This window comes from Lactuca saligna, chromosome 2 (assembly GCF_052625555.1).
Source record: "Lactuca saligna cultivar CGN05327 chromosome 2, ASM5262555v1, whole genome shotgun sequence".
Lineage (NCBI taxonomy): Eukaryota > Viridiplantae > Streptophyta > Magnoliopsida > Asterales > Asteraceae > Lactuca > Lactuca saligna.
In genome coordinates, this window is record NC_136418.1 from 75,928,560 (window position 1) to 75,950,490 (window position 21,931).

Here is a 21,931-nt window from a genome sequence, read left to right on the forward strand (position 1 = left end):
AGCCACCATATAAAAGAAACCCATGGCTCAAGAAATCGTTACTAACACTATGTGTATGTATGAGGGCTAGACGATTTCATGAAGTGTTCTAATTTCTCTCTAAGTTATTCCAAGTGCTTTTGGTGTTGTGTGAAACATTTGAGGTGTCACACTTGGGGCACTAGGCACTCAAGCTTCATGAAGACAAGCACTATCAAAGAGGTATGTATTCTATCTTGTTATATCCATTATTTTGTATGCTAGATTAGGATAATACCTTGGATGTTCATATTTGCATGTATAATAGAGAAAACATAGATCCAAGGTATTTAGGGTTGCATGTACACTTAGGAGTGTTAGAATGCTCATAACCCAACAGTGGTATCAAAGCCAGGTTTGTTTTCTTGTTATACCTGCAATATAAGCTGAAAAATCGAGTTTTGATGCTGTCAGCCCAGCTGACTCGCCGAGTCCATGAAGGGACTCGACGAGTCCAAGGCAAAATGCATCCAACTCGCCGAGTTGTGTTCATGCACTCGACGAGTTGGACCCCAGACAGCATATCTTCGAGGTTTTTGGCTAGAAATGGACTAGGAACATTACCCTAAGTTGTTTTGAACTTATAAACTTGTTTTTAAATGTGGTAATGTTCATGCTAATCCATTTTCAAAGATAATTGTCAATAGATTCATGTTTTGTATTAGTTTAAAGGTTAGACTAATTACATGAAAAAGTTTGATTTGAATTATCTTGTTCTTATGAGTTGCTTAGATTAATAGAAAAGTTGAGTGAAAAAGTTGTTTTCAATCCAAATTAATCTAAGAGTTGAGTATAAAATGTGTTTGTGTAACTTATCCTTAAGTTACATGAAGAGTCACATTAAAGACTCATAAAAACTCATAAAGTTGGCAAAGGTTACAAAAAAGATGAAGAGTCTTGTCCTTAAGTTATGGAGGTTCAAGAGTCACTTCATTAATAAATAAATAAATAAAATATGTAACCTTAATTAATTCCATAAGTTATAAAATAAAGAAAAGATTAATTCTTTATTAGTTTAAAGTCTTCCATAATTTGTCCACAAGTTATGGAACTTGAAGAGTTTTTGGATTAAAACTACTTTAAATACATAAGTTATGGAATTAATTAGTTTTGAATAGTTTCAAAACTTACCCTCAAGTTTTGGAATTTGTAAAGTTTTCTCTTATGAATACTTTAATTCCAAGTTAGCCCTTAGAATTTTAAAAGTTAAAATTCAACCCTTATACTTTATAATATTATAAGTTAATAATATATACATGTATAAGAGTAAAGTCGGTCTTACCGCTAGTACGCCTCATTCACGAAGCCGGTCTATAAGGTGGGTATAAGGTTGTTGCCTATAAAATGGCAACTTAATGGGTGTTCACTCTCACCCACCGCTTGCTTGACTGGTGGAGGGTCGTTAGCCGAACGGGTTTGACAGGACTATAATTCTCCCTTCATTAAAAGTATTAATGATAAATACTAAGTAACTAAACTCTAAATAATACCCAATCTTAGTTACTTAGGAAAAATGTGAATAAGGTGCTAATCCATGAAATTACACTTTGCACTTTGTTTAAGTCGGTTAGTGGAGCATGTGTGGTTAACCGGCACACTAACTCGTATTTAACAAGGTAGGCGAAGGGTAACTTAATGTTTATCATAGTATCGATGGAGCGTGTGTGGTTAACCAACACATCGATTGAGGGGTAAACACTTAAGGGTACCAAGTAATTTGCATGGTTACTTCACACCTTGTTTTGTGATCCTCGGCATCCCAGTCACAAAACCTGAAGGGCACACTCGAGATTGAAACATGCCATTGAACAGGTCAATGAATCTCAAAAGATCTAGGAGTTTCAAAACCAATTAAAACCTAATAATACATTTCGTTTATCTTGGTGGAAATTGGTGAATCGTCATTCACCTACCTTCAAATTGTTTTATAGCTTGGATTACGGCATACCTCTTCTAAGTTATAAAATAGTTTGTTGGGTCCTAGCCTTAATATTTCATATTGGGTGTCATATTAAGGACTTTAAGATCAACTATCTTGAATATCTCCCATAACATGTCTGGTTTAGACATTTATGATCTTCCCAAATCTCTTGGAACAAGCATTCCTAATGAAGATGATGTCCCATGGATATCATACTTCTTTCTCCTCTACCGATTATTCTCCCTAACCCACAAGTTCTTGAAAAGTTTAAGGTCACTCAAGCCCTAATGGCAAGGCAAGGTCTAGGTGTGATCACATCTTGGAGATGTAGTCACATATTGACAAGCCGGGAGAGTTGGGTGTCAAAGTCTTGAGAAAGTTAGTGGCTCAACTACTTTCTAAGTCACATAGTGAGTTCCTTTGGGACATCTATGAAACAGACTATGACAAGACCCTTAATGATCTTATCTATTTGTTAAGATCAACTTCCTCAAAAACTTGATGGACATTGACAATAGTGACATAGGAAATCCAGAAAAGCATTCTCTTCCCAATGGAAAGGGATCGGCCATAGTCAACTCGGTTGAACAAATGGTAAAGAGAAAAGCTAAGTCTGTGATAGTCCCGTGTACCATTATCAAAGGGTCCATATGTTTATATTGCCCAAGAAAGGGTCATTAGTTGCGAAGCTGCCTAATTTACCTAAGGATGTTAAAGTCAATAAGATTGACTCTACTTCAGGTAAAAGTCCACTACTCTAACTCTGTTAAGTTTCTATTCTGAGATTCCTTATACATGATGTGACTGGGTCACATGGTGATGTTTTAAGAATCAAAGAAAAGTAAAGGAACTTAAAGAAAGAATATGCTGAATCTGATCGCGTAGATGGATTTCGATCGCGTAGTTTGAAGATCGGATTCTTGAGCTAATTCTTAGGAGTTATAAGATATTGCTAAGGGATAGATAACAACAAGTTTTTCATATGGGTTGTAAGGATAAGTTTTTCCGCATAGTTTTAAAATAAAAGAAAGTTTTTGATTTTATTTATTTTAAAATATCCTTACAATGGCATTTGAGGAAAAATTGTTGCTTATATGATTCCATTAATAGCAAAAGTGGAAATATGAAATTGATTCTTTCATTTGTGGTAATGTCTAAATTTACCAAATAAGGAAAGATTCTCATCATCCAAAGTCTCAATTGGACCGAGACTTGGAATCATGCAAGTTGTATAGCATGATGAATGAGAACTTTCAAGTATTGGAAAAATTAAGACTAATTACTTGTTCACATGGATGTGTGAGTCAAGTAATGGAGTAAGGGATCGAGTACATAGTCATGTGCACTGATTAAGTCCACCACAAAAGATGTAAGGCTATTCGTCATAGTTTACTAAAGCTCAGTAAATATGATTATACTTACAAGCTTAAGTGTAACTCTGAGACATTAGAAAAGGTTTCAATGCATAGCAGAGCGAATAAGAAGAATCAAATTAGGCAGAAGGATAAAAGTTTCTCAAATTTGAAAAGATGGGAGAGTACTTTAGTATCAATTTTGTGATCATCTTAATGATTAAGAAACCATATCAAAATTAGTTCTCTAAGGAAGTCTTAGTGCATTCTTATGACTAAGAAGAAGGGATCTTGAATTGTTGAAATGGTTAAATCAAGAAGATGAGTCATACTTCGTTCCAATACAAGTCTTAGAGTCATACTCCAAGATTGTAACTTGAGTGACATGTCTTTAAGAAGGTTTAAAAACACGTGTCAAATGTAAGAGTAAAAGTTTTCTACTCTTGTACATTTGAAATTGGTAAGTTGTGATGTTTTGGATAAAAACAAAGATCAACTTAGGCCAATTATGTGAAGTGTTTGTCTTGATTAGAATCCACACTATCTCTTGAATGTCTGACAAGGAAGTCTTATATGTCAAGAGGACAGTGGGAGTCTTAAAGGTCTTGAAATTCTCAAGAACTAATCAAGAATGAAACCTGAAGTTCTTCACTAGCACACGACTTGAGGTTTATAACCTATCGTGTTGACATATTCTGTGCCCATTCTAGTTAAAGTTGGCTTTGCATATGAGTTCTTAGAGTTCTCAATGTGTTGCACAACAACTTGGAAGCAATGGTAGGCCCTTGAGCTGCCAGGTGGCAAGAAATTAAGATTGAGTTCAATCCATATGGTTTTGGATTTGTCATTATCCTTGTCTTGTGATTATGGTTTTGACAAATTCATATGGGTAGGAACTCATACACCATTAAATCTAAGTGTCGTAAGGTTTCTCTCAGATTCATGAAAATGATGGTGAGGAAACACTTCCACTAAGTAGATTTTAGCTAGATAGCAATTGTGATCTCAAAGTCGTTAGTGGAGCGTGTGTGGTTTACCGGCACACTAACTTGGACTTGTGAGAAATGGCAAAGGTCAAAACGATCAAGACTATGATTACGGCATCCCTTTTCATAGTTCTTAAAATTGTTTTGACACACCCATGAGCTATCTAAGGGAAGGTGTATGTTTTTGATAAAGTCTTATCAAAACAATCTAGTATCAGAAATCTGAACTTTGGTAAGAAAGTCAATAAAATATTGATTTCTAGAAGTCGAGCTTCCTGAGTATATGTCAAAGCTAGTGGGAGCATAAGTGTTATGTTAATAATCATCATGTTAGTGGGAGCATGATAATTACGATAAGTATTGCAAGCTAGCAATGTTAATTATAGAAAACAAAAGGTTTCAATTGGGAAAAAGTTGTTTTGCTATAATTAAGGGAGAGGAAATTATACTTCATCTCAAATCTATAAGCTTAGATCGTGAGGTTTTAATCATTTAGTCAAGGATATATATGAATTTCATGTTGGAATGGCTCAACATAAGGAAATTCTGTATATGGGTCCATTATTTGCGTTCTTAAATTCGATTATGATTACGGCATCCCTTTTCATAATCTGAATTATGAGAACTTGGCAAATTGAAATGGAAATGTTATAGCAAAAGACTGGTTTAGTCTTTATGTGAGACATCATGAATCGTGTCCCATATGCTTCGGATATAGGATCGATTACATGTGCTATATTCATCCTTTCTAAAATTTTCCAAATGTCTAGGGCATTAAGAAGGGAAAAGGTTTAGAACTGGATATGACTAAAAAGATTAAACAATTGTCGAGGACAATCTAAGGTTTACCAATGATTGGTTGCTCAAGGACAGTTGGAAGTGTAGTGATAATTCTGGAAGGACCATATTGACATAATCTGTAAGGAGGCAACTCTTGTTCAGAAGTGATAGTCAAAATGGAATCTGGAAATGTTTCAAAGTTAGAATTTTCAATCTGTGTAAGATTAATGAAACTTAATGCAAGAAGGATGGTTCCAAGGACTTGATCTTCTTTGGAATGCTCTGTAATGATTGTTGTTAAGTCTTTCTGACTTTGTGCATAATCATTACAAGAGGATCGATGCATATAAGTTTAGAATCTAACAGATTTCAGTAAATGACATGAATTTGGAATTCTTGCATTTGCAGTAAGGATTTGGGAGTGTGAAAAGAGAATCATTGAAGTTATGTTCAATTGATCTAGTTCACAAGGTAAAGATCATAGACAAACATAGTATGCATACTTGGTGTATGGCATGACTAGTGTTTAGAAAACATAGTGTGCATGCTTGGAGCATGGGACAACTATTGTTTCAAATTCAAGAATAATGTTGATAGCTGAAACAATATACAATGAATAATGTGTAATCATATGGTGATAAATAAAAGGAGTTTTATTTATATTCATAAGTTCTGAGACCATATTGGATTCAATTATTATTGTGTTTCACTTTGCATGTTTTGACTTCCTGAATAAACTAGGTTATTCTTCCGGAATGACTAAGTTATTCAAACCATCCACAGTCGGTCATATGTTGGAAGTATATATGAATTAAGACTATCATGGGTTGGCTTGTAGAGGTCTAAGTTGTTGGACAAATGGCTACAACACTCATGAGTGCTCATAAGTTCTGAGTATTGGATTCAACCCGCGCTCATTGGAATTACTTCATGGATTTTATCACGAGTGATCATGAGACGATAATATCTTATATTCTTCAAACCTAGAGATATGAGTTGTTACTATGAGTTGGTTCTACATTGATTGCACGAAACTGCATTTGGTAACTCGGTGCTATAAAACGTGTCTTTGTGTATGATTCAACAAGTAGTAGAACAAGCCATATGAGTCGAAGTTTATCCATTCCTTTTACCTTCGGGATAAAAGCGATATCTGTGGGCCCCTCGATGATTTGATGATGACAAATGGAAGTGCTCGGCCGGGCCAGGACTGATTTGATTTGTTCAATTACTCAGTCGTCATAAATCAGAAATCGGGAAACAACTAATGGACAGAGAGAATGATTATAATCCATGTCTCAGTCCATATGATCTCTAGAATGGAGGAATATATGATCCCTTATCTAATGGACAAGTCATTGACAAGATCAGAGTTCATCTACAAGGTCAGAGTTCGACAAAAGCTTTTGAGAGCTACGATTGCTAGTTGGTTCTTGAAGTCATACGCGATAATAGTTTTAGACTTATCCAAGTGGGAGACTGTTGGATTAAGGTCTAAGTCCATAACTATAATTGGTAAGACTTGACCCGACCCGGCATGGTCCATTTGGGTTGCATGGCATCATGCACTTGGATAGACTAAAATGAGAGAAATAACACTTAAGGTTTGTTAATATATTATAAGTTCTAATATATTAAAAAGGTTATTTAATTAGTATTGATCAAGAATTAATTTGGAATTAATTAAGTGATCAAAAGGAGACTAATTAAATATATGGGTTGATTGTGTAAATCATTCATTCTTATATATGTGGGCTTGTGATCCAAGATTCCTTATGTTGGACTAAGTCCATGGGGTGACCCATGGATACTCCATGGAGGTTAAAATCCATGGAGCATAAGGAATGGGTAAAGTCATGAGTTACATGGTGTAACCCTAATAGCCACCATATAAAAGAAACCCATGGCTCAAGAAATCGTTACTAACACTATGTGTATGTATGAGGGCTAGTCGATTTCATGAAGTGTTCTAATTTCTCTCTAAGTTATTCCAAGTGCTTTTGGTGTTGTGTGAAACATTTGAGGTGTCACACTTGGGGCACTAGGCACTCAAGCTTCATGAAGACAAGCACTATCAAAGAGGTATGTATTCTATCTTGTTATATCCATTATTTTGTATGCTAGATTAGGATAATACCTTGGATGTTCATATTTTCATGTATAATAGAGAAAACATAGATCCAAGGTATTTAGGGTTGCATGTACACTTAGGAGTGTTAGAATGCTCATAACCCAACAGGACCGTGGGAAGGTGCCAGCGTGATCGTACACACACTCGGGGAAACCATTTTCTGATCTTTTGTTATGTAATCGGTTGTGACTAAATTATTACACTGGAACCTAAATTTATTACTCATGTTTTGATGATTGTAAAAATGAAAAATTTTTGGTTCGAAATTTTATGACGTTACAAGTTGGTAACCCTGGCAGCAGACGAAGATCCCTGGCGAAGCTGGGGGCACTCGGCCTTCCGATGGCCACTCTGGTTGCAATGGAAGCAAACCATGAATCCCTTGGGGCAATCCCTAGCAATGTGCCCCTCCTTGCCACACTTGTAGCAAGCACCCGATCGACATGCCCCCTCGTGACCCTTGCCGCACTTCCCACAAGTGCGGCTCTTCTGACCTCCGGATCTCAAATCAGCGGACTTGGTCCGCTTGGCTGCCGGCTGAGACTGAGCTGGCTGCCGATCCACGCGTTGAGACTCGGCCTCCTCCCTGGCCTGGGTCTCCAACTCGATCTCGCGCTTCCTGGCATTCGCCTGAAGCTCAGCAAAAGTCTGATATGACAAGTTCGATACGAACTCCCGGATATCCCTCCTCAGCACTCCCAAATACCAGCTCATCCGAGCCTGCTCCGTGGACACCTGCTCAGGGCAGAACATCGCCCTCTCATGAAACTTCCGCGTGATCACCGTAACCGAATCATTACCCTGCTTGAGGGTCAAGAACTCCTGAACCAACCGTTCCCTCTCCACCGGGGGAACATACTTGTCTCTGAACATATTAGTAAACCTCTCCCAAGTCACAGCTGAGACCTATGCCAGAGTGAAGTTCGCCGTCACAAACTTCCACCAATCCTTTGCTCCCAAGCGGAGCTGGTTCAGGGCGAACCGAACCCTCAGATGCTCCGGACATGAACAAGTATAGAAGCATCCCTCGATATAAGCAATCCATCTCATCGCAGCAATTGGATCCTGCATCCCGTCAAACTCTGGTGGCTTCGTGTTGCTGAACTCCCGGAACAGCAACGAGTCACCCCCTGTGGTCTGGCAGCGGCCACAGTTGCGGTAGCTGCAGCGGCGGCAGCCTCAGTCAACGCGGCGTACCGCTCATCAAATGTCTCCATCAGCGTAGTCTTAATAGACCCAAATATCTCCGGAATCTCGGCCTGGATCGCCGTAGCTACCTCCTCATGAATCATCTGACGAAGCTCCTCGTCAGTCACTCCACTCGTACCAGGTCTGTGTCGTGGTCTAACCATGATGTCTCTGAAATACAACATAAAAATATCAGAGACTCTATCGGGCATAATCGCACTCGATAACGCAGTCCTACTCAGTCTCCGATACCCAGGGATTCTTACTTGGGCTGCCCACTGACCCGGTGTCCTTGGTAGTACGGGCCCAATACTAACAATTACACCGCGTCGGTATTCACCCCAAGTCCTCCTCCCCAAACCCCGAATCCTGAGTACTCTATTCTTGTCATACACTAGTTACCCACTCGCTCTCAAGCACCTCATAGAAGCAGGTTTCCTTAGACTAAGGCATCACAAAATCAGGCCACTCTAGTCCTAATATGCATACCTAGTCTACTAGCATGCGTATCATATCATATCATCAGATGAGGGTTCGCGAGGAGGATATCCAAAAGACTGCTTTCAGGACTCGTTATGGACATTATGAGTTTGTGGTGATGCCTTTTGGGCTCACCAATGCCTCGGCCGCATTCATGGATCTCATGAACCGGGTGTGTCGACCGATGCTGGATCGGTCGGTGATCGTATTCATCGATGATATTTTGGTGTATTCGAGGACTAGGGACCAGCATGAAGAACATTTGCGGGAGATTCTTAGGGTTTTGAGATCGGAGAGACTGTATGCCAAGTTCTCCAAGTGTGATTTCTGGTTACGAGAGGTCCAGTTCCTCGGGCATCTTGTGAACCAGAAAGAGATATTGGTCGACCCGGCCAAGATTGAGGCGGTGTTAAGATGGGAGGTGCCGAGATCGCCCACCGAGATCAGGAGTTTTCTGGGTTTGGCTGGATATTATCGTAGATTTATCAAGGATTTCTCCAAGATCGCTGTGCCACTTACTAGGATGACCCGGAAGGGTGTTACGTTTTCAAGGGGACCGGAGCAGCAGTCCTCATTCGAGACGCTTCGTCAGAAATTGTGTGAGGCTCCAGTGCTTGCACTCCCGGAAGGGATGGAGGATTTTGTGGTATATTGTGATGCCTCTATATCGGGTTTGGGGGCGGTGCTTATGCAGAGGGGTCATGTGATAGCGTACGCTTCGAGGCATTTGAAGCCTCATGAGTCGAGATATCCCACGCACGACCTGGAATTGGGGGCGGTGGTGTTTTCCCTCAAGATTTGGCGACACTATTTGTACGGGGTTTGGTGTACGATTTACACGGACCATAAGAGCTTGAAGTACTTGATGGATCAGCCAAATCTAAATATGCGACAGAGGAGGTGGTTGGATGTGGTGAAGGATTACGATTGTGAGATCCTGTACCACCCGGGCAAGGCTAATGTGGTAGCCGACGCATTGAGCCGTGGGGCGGATAGCGCCCCAATCCGAGATATTTGTATGAGATTGACGGTTTTGACCCCGATTCTGGATATTACTCGAGGGGCTCAGGTGGAGGCTGCAAAGTCGGAACACCAGAAGAAGGAACAGGTTGTAGGTCAGGTATCAGGATTTGTTACGGATGGTCGAGGGCTTATGACTTTTCAGGGACGGATTTCGGTGCCGTTTGTGGGCGGTGCGCGCACTATTTTGATGGAGGAAGCACATCGATCGAAATTCTCGATTCATCCTGGTGCTACGAAAATGTATTTGGATCTCAAGAAGGAGTACTGGTGGCCATGTATGAAAAGGGATGTCGCTTGGTTTGTCGAGAGGTGCTTGACTTGTCGGCAGGTCAAGGCCGAGCACCAGCGACCGCACGGTAAGCTGCAACCGCTAGAGATTCCCGAATGGAAGTGGGAACAAATCTCTATGGATTTCATCACCAAGTTACCGCGAACGGCGAGAGGAGTCGATGCGATTTGGGTGATCGTGGATCGGCTGACAAAGAGCGCTCATTTTCTAGCCATTAGCGAGAGCTCTTCTGCAGAAATGTTGGCCGAGTTATATGTGAGGGAAGTAGTATCTCGGCACGGGGTGCCAATCTCGATTATTTCGGACCGTGACGTGCGTTTCACTTCCAGGTTCTGGAAGAAGTTCCATGAGGAGTTGGGTACTAGGTTACATTTCAGTACGGCATATCATCCTCAGACAGACAGTCAGAGTGAGCGGACAATTCAGACACTCGAGGACATGCTTCGGGCATGTGTGTTGGACTTCGGAGGGAGCTGGGACACCTATCTACCTTTAGCAGAGTTCTCGTATAACAACAGCCATCATTCGAGCATTGGTATGCCGCCCTTTGAGCTGTTGTATGGGCGGAGGTGTCGCACCCCCATCTGTTGGGGTGAGGTGGGACAATAGGTTATGGGTAGCACAGAGATTGTGCTTCAGACGACCGAGCAAATTCAGATGGTCAGGTAGAGGTTGTTGACCGCTCAGAGCCGACAGAAGAGTTATGCAGACAGGCGACGGTCCGAGCTTGAGTTCCAAGTTGGTGATCTCGTACTCCTGAAGGTCTCTCCGTAGAAAGGAGTGATTCGGTTTAGGAAGAGGGGCAAGTTGGGGCCCCGATATATTGGTCCTTTCCGTGTGATCGCGAGGGTGGGCCGGGTAGCCTACCGTTTAGACTTTCCAGCAGAGTTGGGGCAGATTCACGACACTTTCCATGTGTCGCAACTGAGGAAGTGTATAGCCGACGAATTGGCGGTGGTTCCATTAGAGGATATTCAGGTGGATGCAAGCCTGAATTATGCTGAAAGACATGTAGCCATCAGAGATCGGAAGATCAAGGTTTTGAGAAACAAGGAGGTACCCCTGGTATTGGTTCAGTGGCAGCATCGGAAGGGATCAGAGATGACCTGGGAGCCGGAACGTGAGATGTAGGAGCAGCATCCGGAGCTATTTGCCAAGCGGGACTTCGAGGGCGAAGTCTTATTCTAGTGGGGGAGAATTGTAACAGCCCGGATCCCCAGGTACCTTCATTTTCATATTTGTGATATTTTGTGAGGGGACTCGGCGAGTTGGAGGTCGAACTCGCTGAGTCATGTCGCGGTTTTGGGCGGAGGTTCGCGTCCGGACTCGACGAGTCCGCGCTGTTTAATGAAACCCTATATTCCCGGTCCTAAGCCCTATTTAAAGGACCTTATGGCCCTCATTTGCGGCCACCTTGAACCCTAAGAGCCCCCATACGACTGTGACACCTTGTGAGTGTGTTTGGAGGCCATTTGTTCGTCATTCTGTGTGATATTGCAAGAAAGGAGGGATAGGATCAAGCTTGAAGAGTTGGGGAGCTTGGATCTGTTGCTATTTCATCAAGGGAGTCTTCTTAAGGTAACTTTCAGAGCCAAACTTCGTGTTTTGTGTTGATGTGTCAAATCTAGGGTTTCTTCTTGCATTTCTTGGCTTGAATTGGAAGTATGAAAGGTCCCATGGAGATATGGAACCTAGATCTGGACCTTAGCAGGTCCAGGAGACCCCATATGACAAGCATTATGTCCATTCTTTTGAGTTAGAAGCTAAGCTTGCCGTACTAGAGGCTGTTTCTCCAAAATAAGCCTTGTATGCATTGCATGGCAACCAAGACTGAGACTTTACATGACAAATAAGCTTGGGAAGGCCAGATCTATGTATGTATGGAACGGATCTGACCGCAAAAGCCAGTTTTAGCTAGTGCATGGCATGGACTCGCCGAGTCTGAAGAACAGACTCGACGAGTCGCTTGAAGATTGTCCTTGAGACCACCCTGTGTGTAGTCCTGACCGAGTTATGGGCGACTCAGTGAGTCGCAGAGAGTTGGAAAGGTTTTGACAGGTGGACCGAGTCAGGTTAGGACTCGCCGAGTTGACCTTACGACTCGGCGAGTTGAGTCGCGGTGGCCCTGTGATTCAGGCCCAGGTGGAACTCGTCGAATCGGGGGATTACTCGACGAGTCAAAGGGAAAAACTTTGAGAGTTGGTTAAAACACGTAGACTCGCTGAGTCACTATTGTGCACTCGCCGAGTCCGGTCCAAATTGACTAAAGACTATTGACCAAGTTAACCTGTGTTGACCAAGTCAACCTGTGTTGACTTGATATGGATGGTCCACCTTAGTGTTACAAGTAATAATTATAGATTTATAATATCATAGGAGGATTTCAGCACAAGGGTTCGAGCCCGAGTGATTCCAGGATTCACGATTAGCAACTTAGCGAGGCTTACGAGGTGAGTCTTCTCACTATACTGTACCCGGAAGGGTCTTGACTGTGTGACCGGAAGGTCGAATATGATATGAGATATATGCCTTATGTGTGTTAAGTTATTTGTTATATGTGCCATGTATGATATGCTTGATTTGGGCTGGAAGGCAACATGTTATGGGCCGGAAGGCGTGGTCATATGGACTGTAAGGTTGACGTGGGTAGTACCGGAAGGTTTACCCAGTCGGGATGGAAGTCCCCTGAGACACATGGACCGGAAGGTCAAGGCCTGGAAAGGCGTACGTGCGTAGGTTGTATTTTGGGGAACTCACTAAGCTTTATGCTTACGGTTGTTGTGTTATGTGTTTCAGGTACTAGCGAGGACCGTGGGAAGGCGCCAGCGTGATCGTACACACACTCGGGGAAACCATTTTGTGATCTTTTGTTATGTAATCGGTTGTGACTAAATTATTACACTGGAACCTAAACTTATTACTCATGTTTTGATGATTGTAAAAATGAAAAAATTTTGGTTCGAAATTTTATGACGTTACAGAAACTCCTAGGCCAAACGCTCCCTCTCCACCTGGGGAACGTACTCTCAGAACATAGCAGTGAACCTCTCCCAGTTCACTGTAGCAAACTCAGCAGGCGAGTAATGCGCCGTCACAAACTTCCACTAGTCCTTCACCCCCAAGCGAAGCTGGTTCAACGCGAACTGGACTCTCAGATGCTCTGGAGATGAGCAAGTAGAGAAACACCCCTCGATGTCTGAAATCCACCTCATCGCTGCAATCGGGTCCTAAGTCCCATCAAACTCTGGTGGTTTTGTGTTGCTGAACTCCCGGAACAGCAACACATCACCACCCTGTAGCCTAGTTGCAACCATGGCTGCAGTGGCCGCAGCAACCGCAGCCTCAGAAAGAGCAGCATATCTCTCGTCAAATGTCTCTATCAGTGTGGTCTTGATAGACCCGAACATCTGTGGTATCTCTGCCCTGATCGCCGCAGCCACCTCCTCGTGAATGATCCTACGGATCTCCTCATCACTAGTACTACTGCTCCCTGGTGTGTGGCGCGTCCCAACCATGATCTCCCTCTAAAATACGACATAAGAATATTAGAGACTCACTCAAGTATACCCACACCCGATGACTCCACCCTACTTGTTCCTTAGTACTCGAAAGATTCTTACTTGGTCTACGCACTAACCCGGTGTCTTCAGTAGTACAGGCCCAATACTACCATCCACACCACATCAGCATCCATCTAAAGCCCTCCTCCCAGAGTCCCAAATCCCAAGTATTCTACTCTTTTTAAACATATGCTACTCACTAGCAGATCTCTCATAAGCTCCTCGCTGCTATCTAAACACTCTGGAGCATTCCTAGCAGCAAAACTCCTAAACTAAGGCATCACATATCAGGCCACTCTAGTCCTAATAAGAATACCTAGGCTACTCTAGCATTCATATCATAACTCATCATGTAGCATAGCATAACATATCTTATAACACTTCTCGCGAGGGTATTTTGGGAAATCACCGTTCGGGCGCTGCCTAATCGTACACACGGCTCTACTCTGTTTGTCTCAAAACTCTTTTTACTCTTTTAAAGTTGTTTTGTTATCCAAATTTTCTCAAATCCTCAGTTTGAGTTCAGATATGCCCGAAGATGCATCCGAATCCCTCAAACCAAGGCTCTGATACCAACTTGTAACACCGTAAAAATTCAACCAATTTTTTTCTTTTCAAAAACATAATAATCGATTCATAATTACTTTCATAAACAATGTATCAATATTATCTTAATACAAAATCCCAAGATCATATCATAATAAACTCCGATGAGTGTGTACGAATCATGTCGGCACCTTCCCGCGCTCCTCACTAGTACCTGCAACACATAACACAAAACACTGTATACACGAAGCTTAGTGAGTTCCCCAAAATACAACACATATCACATACTAGCCACTCGAGGCTATAACTCTGCGGGCCCTTGGGCCCTAACTCTGTGGACCCTCTGGTCTTAGCTCTGTGAACCTTCCGGTTCTCACTCTGATATACTCTGGTATACACATGGCATAAATCACATAGAAATAATGCAGTGCAACACATCACATAAATAGCATACAATAACTCTATCACATAACTCTAATTACCACTCAAGGTAAGTATAGTGAGAAGACTCACCTCAGATGTCTCGGTAAATACCTGACTCGGTAGCAGTATCGTCCAGCCTCCGCCTAACCACATAAAGTAAATACACTCATAAATATAACTCTCGAGACTATACCCAACCCTCTCTTAGCACCCTCAGAAGGGTAAAAGACCATTTTACCCCTCTCTTGACTCAAAGACCCCATTGTTGACCAATCCCTAAAAGTCAACAAAGTCAACGGTCAAACTTTTGACCTGACTCGTCGAGTGCACTTGGGCGACTCGGTGAGTCTACACGTGTCCACTATCTCTCTAGCATCTCCTGACACATCGAGCCTTCCCCCTGCTCGATGGGTTACACCTGGCATGAATCGCGGGGCCACCCAAACTCAACTCGTCGAGTTCAATTATAAACTCGGTGAGTTCCACCTATAATCCTCTACCCCCTTCTGACTCACTGAGTCATTCCCCCAACTCGACAAGTTACTCACTGAGTGACTTCCGGGAAACCCTAGCCCTACTCGCCGAGTCTGTTCTTAGGACTCGGCGAGTTCATGCCATGCTTATTCAGAAATGACCTCCTGAGGTCAGATCTGTTCCTTTAACCCATAGATCTGCCCTCCTTGGTCATAATAAACACGTAAAGTTTGGATCTTGATGCCCATGCAAAGAGCCTATGACTCTATTTGATGAAATGGCCTCAACATGCCATCCAAAACTCATATCTCTTAAAGAAACTCAATAAAGATCAAGGATTTAAGGTCTCTGGACTTCTTTGGATCCAGATTCAAAGCCTCAACACAAGAAGGGACCATTGGCTTCACAAATCATACTCTAAAAGGGGGCTAGAAACCCTAACTCTCAAAACTTACACCAAAATTGAAAGAGGATCAAACATTTACCTCAAGATGAAGTCCCTAAACTCTGAAATCCACAGATTAGCAGCCTCTTCAGTTTCCTCTTGCCTTGGCCACCTTCTTCTTGCAAAAACACCCACACAAAGATCAAAAATGGCTTCCTCTCTCTCTCAAAACGTTCACATACTCTGGGGTTTCTCTCTATCAACTGGTAGCCGCAAATGAAGGCCATAAGTTCCTTTAAATAGGTCTCAATCCCCGGAAATTAGGGTTTTATTAAACAGCGCGGACTTGCCGAGTCCATTAGTCGACTCGTCGAGTCCGGTCATTAACCCGGATGGAAATTCGCGACTCTACTCGGCGATTCTAAGCATCAACTCGCCGAGTCTCTCTCAAAATCTCCAAAATAATAAATAAATAATGTACCTGGAAATCCGAATGTTACAAATTTTGGTTTGAAGTACTCAAAAGGAAAGGAAAATGTCACTCTAAATGGACACACAAATAGTGATTTAACAAATGATGTCAATAATCGAAGAAGCACATGTGGCATGACGTTCTACATGAATGAAAATTTGATTGCATGGGCATCACGGAAGCAGAGGTGTGTGGCACTTTCTTCCTGTGAAGCAGAATTTATGGCTGCCACCATGGTAGCTTGTCAAGGAATTTGGCTGAGAAGGCTACTCAGTGAGATAACATGCCAAAAGGTGCCACCTGTAGAGATGAAGGTAGAAAACAAATCATCTCTTGATCTGATGAAGATTCCATTTTTTCCATGGCAGAAGTAAGCACATAGACATCCGTTTCCATTTCATCCGAGAATGTATTGAAAATGGAGGTATCACAGTCACTCATGTATGGAGCAAGGAACAGAAGGTTGATATTCTAACCAAGTCACTGGGAAAACTGAAGTTCGTGGAGATGTGAAGTCTTCTTGGAGTGTTAAAGGTATGATTTATGAATTAAGGGGGGAAATGATGAATAATTTAGAAATTACTTTAGTTTCCTTACTGCACGTTTAGTTTTTGAATAATTCAATAGTCATGTGGGCTAAGTCCGAGTCTTTAGTAAGTAGATTTAGTTGCAGGTTTTTAGCACTATTTTAAGTTTAAATAGATTGCACTTATGTACGTTTTTTATACACCACCTCTTTTTCAATTCACTGAATAAAAAGCTCTAAGCGCTAAGTATTTGTGCTCTGTTTTTCTTTGTTACTGTTTCATTGCCATTCTCAAGTTACAGGCTTGTGAAAAGCCAACATGTTGTTCAATTCACATCTAGAAGTACCTTACTAGTTGAATAGCCCAATGGTTTAGTCAACTTTCTAAGCCCGAAATTGAGGTTTGTTGTTGGAAGAAGGATAGAAATGTATAGTTTTGGTCTTTGCATTGTGAATGAGTCATAAACACTTTTGAAAAATTATAATTTCTAGCTTATTCAAAATGACTTTTCAAAGGGTAATAGAAAACATTTTTGAAAAGTGTTTATTAAGTTGCTATTTTTTTTTAAGATTATTAGATTTTAAAACTTAAAACTCAATCCCAAACACCCTCTAAAATTTGGATGAGACAAAGCTTTAAGCAATAATGAGTGTTAATTTTGGCTCATGTAGTTTAATGTGTTTATTAGTTTGGTCCAAGCGTAAAATCGTTATATATGTAAAAGATAACAGTCATTAAGCTTAACGATTCAGGGACTAAAGTTGCAATTAAATGAAACTTAGGAATAATTTTGCTAAGAAAAACAAAACTTAGACGCAAGCTGTCCAATCTGACATACCAAAAGGAACCATTTGTGTCATTTAGTCTTTATTTTAGAAACAAGCATGTGTTGATTATACTTCCAACAGCTCTTTTAGGTGAAGTGCCCGGCATCTTCTTCCATGGGCACGTGCAGCAGGCGGCTCCGGTATCCAAGTGGCAAGTTGGTTTCTTCAGAAACTTTCTAGCTGCCGGTCAAGGCCCTGAGCGGTTTTATACAAAGTGAAGACAAGAGTTTTCAATCACATACAATATTTTATTGAGTTTGTTTATGTTATATACTGTCACATCAATAACTAAAACGTCTCAATAAATCTCATATATTTTTAATGAGCTTTTTAACAAACTTATTTACAAAGAAACCGACTAAAACTAATATTTTAACGATCATTAATGATTTTTTTTAAATGAGCCTTTTAACAAACTTATTTCCAGGGAAACTGAATAAAATAAGATACAAAAAAAATTTTAAAAAAAAAAAAAAAAAAAAACGACTAAAACTAATATTTTAACGATCATTAATGATTTTTTTTAAATGAGCCTTTTAACAAACTTATTTCCAGGGAAACTGAATAAAATAAGATAAAAAAAAAAATTAAAAAAAAAAAAAAAAGTTTTTTATAATTAAAATACTTATTTACCTTTTTTTTTTCGAAAGAAATATTTTAGATGCTATTATAGGATTTAAAGAACGATGAATCACAAAATATTAAAATAGATGGTTTTGTCATAATTTGGACAGCCTTTTAGAAAAACATTAAAAATGATCATTTATTTAACGAAATACCACATTTGGTAAAAATAACATAATTTTTTGTGAGATGATTTGTTTTACTTAACAGAATGACCAATTTAAATGACCAATTGAAGAAAATAAGTATTTTAACGAGATGACCATTTTTTTAAAATGATTTGATTACCACATACTTGAATTTTAAAGAAATGGCCAACTTTAAATAATGCTCATTTTGTTTTAAATAACATGATACATGTTTTTGCGGCAAATTTATATATACAAAAAAAAATCACATAATTACAAAAAAAAAAAATCGGTAAATTTATATATACAAAAAAAATCACATAATTACAAATTGATATAAATTATATCACATTTTTAATTGATATTTCGAGCACTTAATAACAAAAAATCAACAAAATTTCAATAGTTTTATGCACGATCAGAACCAAAAGCTCGCGCATTCCCTTAGCACGCCTTCAACAACCCTGCCCATAATATAATTTGACATAAAACTTATCTTACATTATTTTATGATTAGAAACAAGAAAGATATTCAGATAATAATATAAAGTTTCCGACTGTAGTCATTATAGTGTTAGCCCTTTTTTAAAAAAATTTACCAGAAACCTAGATTTTAAACTTCCTCGTTTAATCATTTTGGTGTGAACGCCTTGAAGTGGAACAATCATATTGACCCACTAACCATCACCAAACATCCCATTGTATAAACAATTCATTAAAAATGATATGTTAATAAAATAATACAAAAAACAACTCCCATGTCAATCAATCCATTTCAAAGAGTGCCCATAGGATTTGAAGATTTTCATTGACTCCTATATACAACCCCATTAGCATTAACCACTTGCGATCACCTCTATCCCCTCAAGTCTATAAATATGGAAGAGCGATATAATCAAACTCACCAACTAAAACATGAAGAAGTCTCAACTAAATTCTTCTGTCTTCCTCTTCGTTCTAATTCTTTCATTTTCCGTTTCATGGGCAGCATTATCTTCAATTCTTGATGTTACACCAGGTTCTCAAGATTTCTTAGGCTGCCTACAATCCAACTCCAACAATGTCACCTCCATCTCTCAACTCACGTTTACCTATGGCAATGCTTCTTTCCTACCCACTTGGCAAGTGCATGTCCAAAACACTAGGTTCCTTAAACCTTCCACTCCTAAACCATCAGTCATTGTGACACCTGTGGATGAAACACTCGTCCAAACGACACTACACTGTGCAAAGAAACATGGCTACGAGCTCAGGATCAGGAGCGGAGGCCATGACTACGAGGGTCTATCGTACACTGCTGATGTTCCGTTTGTTATGCTTGATTTCACCAACATGAGGTCTATAGACGTGGACGTAGCAAACAGGACTGCATGGGTCCAGGCAGGCGCCGCACTTGGTGCACTTTATTACGCTATTTCTCAGAAAACCGACACTTTGTATTTCCCGGCGGGTGTTTGCCCCACGGTGGGTGTTGGTGGGTACATGGGCGGCGGTGGCTATGGAAACCTGTTGAGGAAATACGGTACCGCTGCTGATAATGTTATTGATGTTCGTTTCATGGATGTCAAAGGAAATATTCTTGACAGGAATTCAATGGGCGAAGATTTGTTTTGGGCAATTAGAGGAGGTGGAGCTTCCAGTTTCGGAATCGTTCTTGCATGGAAGTTGAGGTTGGTTGCAGTTCCAGAAAAAGTAACCGTTTTTATACTGAACAAAACGTTGGAAGAAGGTGCTACCCAGATTTTCCATAAATATCAATATGTTGCACCAACTATTGATAGAAATCTGCATATACGAACTCAGGTGTTCGCTGAATATATCGGCAACACCACCAAGAAAACCATCCGAATTATGTTCGAAGGTATTTATCAGGGCACAAGCGACACATTGCTTCCATTGTTGGACGAAAAGTTTCCGGAGCTCGGTGTTACACGTGAGATCTGTGAAGAAATTAGAATGGTCCAGTCGACCCTTGTGTTCTGGGGTTTACCAAGCTCTACCCCAACTGAGATTCTCACAAACCGATCAGCCATAGCAAAGTTGAACAATAAAAGTAAGTCAGACTATGTTCGAACGCCGATCCCCATAAATGGGCTCAAAAAGATATGGAGAAAGCTCATGGAAAACGACCAATCAGCGCTTCTTATGATCAATCCTTTTGGTGGAAGGATTGCTGATTACTCAGAGACAGCAATTCCATATCCACATAGAGCTGGAGTCTTGTTACAGATGCTTAAGACTGTTAATTTTAACGGTCAAGCTTCAGACACCACCCCTACATCACTCAGGAGGATGGCATGGCTTCGAAGTTTGGATGAGTTGTTGACGCCTTATGTGTCAAAGAATCCAAGGGAGGCATATTCCAACTACAATGATCTTGACTTTGGTGTTGGAAGTGCTACTTATGAAGAAGCAAGTCTTTGGGGTGAAAGGTACTGGAAGAGGGACAATTTCAAGAAGTTGATTCAGATCAAGGCCAAAGTTGATCCCTTGAATTTCTTTAGGCGCCCACAAAGTATTCCAGTTTTCTCGACACCTCTCTCCGACATGTGAAGCCCTTTGATTGATGAAAGTTCCAAAGTATGAACTTAGTTTTTTTTTTGTCTTGAATAAACTAGCAATAGGTCTACTTTTTGTTAGTTTCTTTCTTTTTTCTTAACGTTTCCGACGTTATAAATGAATAAATGCACATTCTTTTTCTGTTTAATTTAGGCGTATCTACTATCTATATTAAATTAGCATGTTCCAATAAATGAAAATAGACACCTCAATGTTTTTTAGATTTATATTTTATCGTTTTGTTGTTTAAAGATCGTGGTTGATATAATTAGTTCCCATATATTTACTTTTTCAGAATATATCATAGATAATATATCATAGATTTGAGGAAATCATTTGAAAATATGTGCAACTAGATATTCCCACTGCCTTCAAGAAAATGCACGCGTATACAGATACACGGCTCTCTTATCCAAGTGGGAATTAAATTGGTTTCTTTACAAAGGTGTTACTATAATTACTATAATTATGGAGGATATGAAATGCATCAACTTTATAAATCTTTAATTAGTAATATAAAATCGAAAAATAATAATTATAACGTTATTTTTAATTATTTTCACTTAAGGTTACCAAGTTGGAAAGCAAGATCTCTCTTTTGGGGATAGAGTGACATTAATGAAATCAGTCTATGGAAGTCTCCCAACTTACAATTTTTCTTTATTTTTAGCCTCAATGGGTATCTTAAATGAACCGGAGAAAATCTAGAGAGGTTTCTTACGGGGCCGCACGACTGATGAAAAGAAAAGGATTACACCGGATTTCGTGGGATAAGGTGACTGCTTCCAAAAATGATGGTGGTTTGGGGATAGGCTCACTAAAGGCTCACAATATTGGTCTAATAATGAAATGGGTTTGGCGGCTCCGAACAGAAAAGGAAGCATTATGGTGCAAAGTTATAGTGGGGCTGCATAACCAGGTGAGAAAACGGGGGCATTTCTAGCAAAGAAAACTTTACCGGGCGTGTGGCAAAATATCTCTAAGGTCTTTGATTACACATCAAGACTTGGAATTTCTGATGATGATTTATTCCATATCCATACAAGATCTGGAAATAGTATGTTGTGGAAAGATAAGTGGATTGACTCCATCTCGCTACAGACCCGGTTCCCAACATTATACTCCTTAGAATCACGGAAAACATGCTTTGTTTATGAAAGAAAAGCAAGTGAAAGCTTATGTTGGGCCTGGAGATCAAAGATTACCTCCATTGAAGCTTTGAATGAGTTATATGAGCT

The 21,931-nt window shown here is 40.3% G+C and overlaps 1 pseudogene; it reads left to right on the forward strand.

Moving 5' to 3' along the window:
• The first annotated feature begins 19,014 nt into the window (after nt 1-19,014).
• On the forward strand, nt 19,015-20,841 carry LOC145031081 (tetrahydroberberine oxidase pseudogene; annotated as a pseudogene).
• The last annotated feature ends 1,090 nt before the right edge of the window (nt 20,842-21,931 follow it).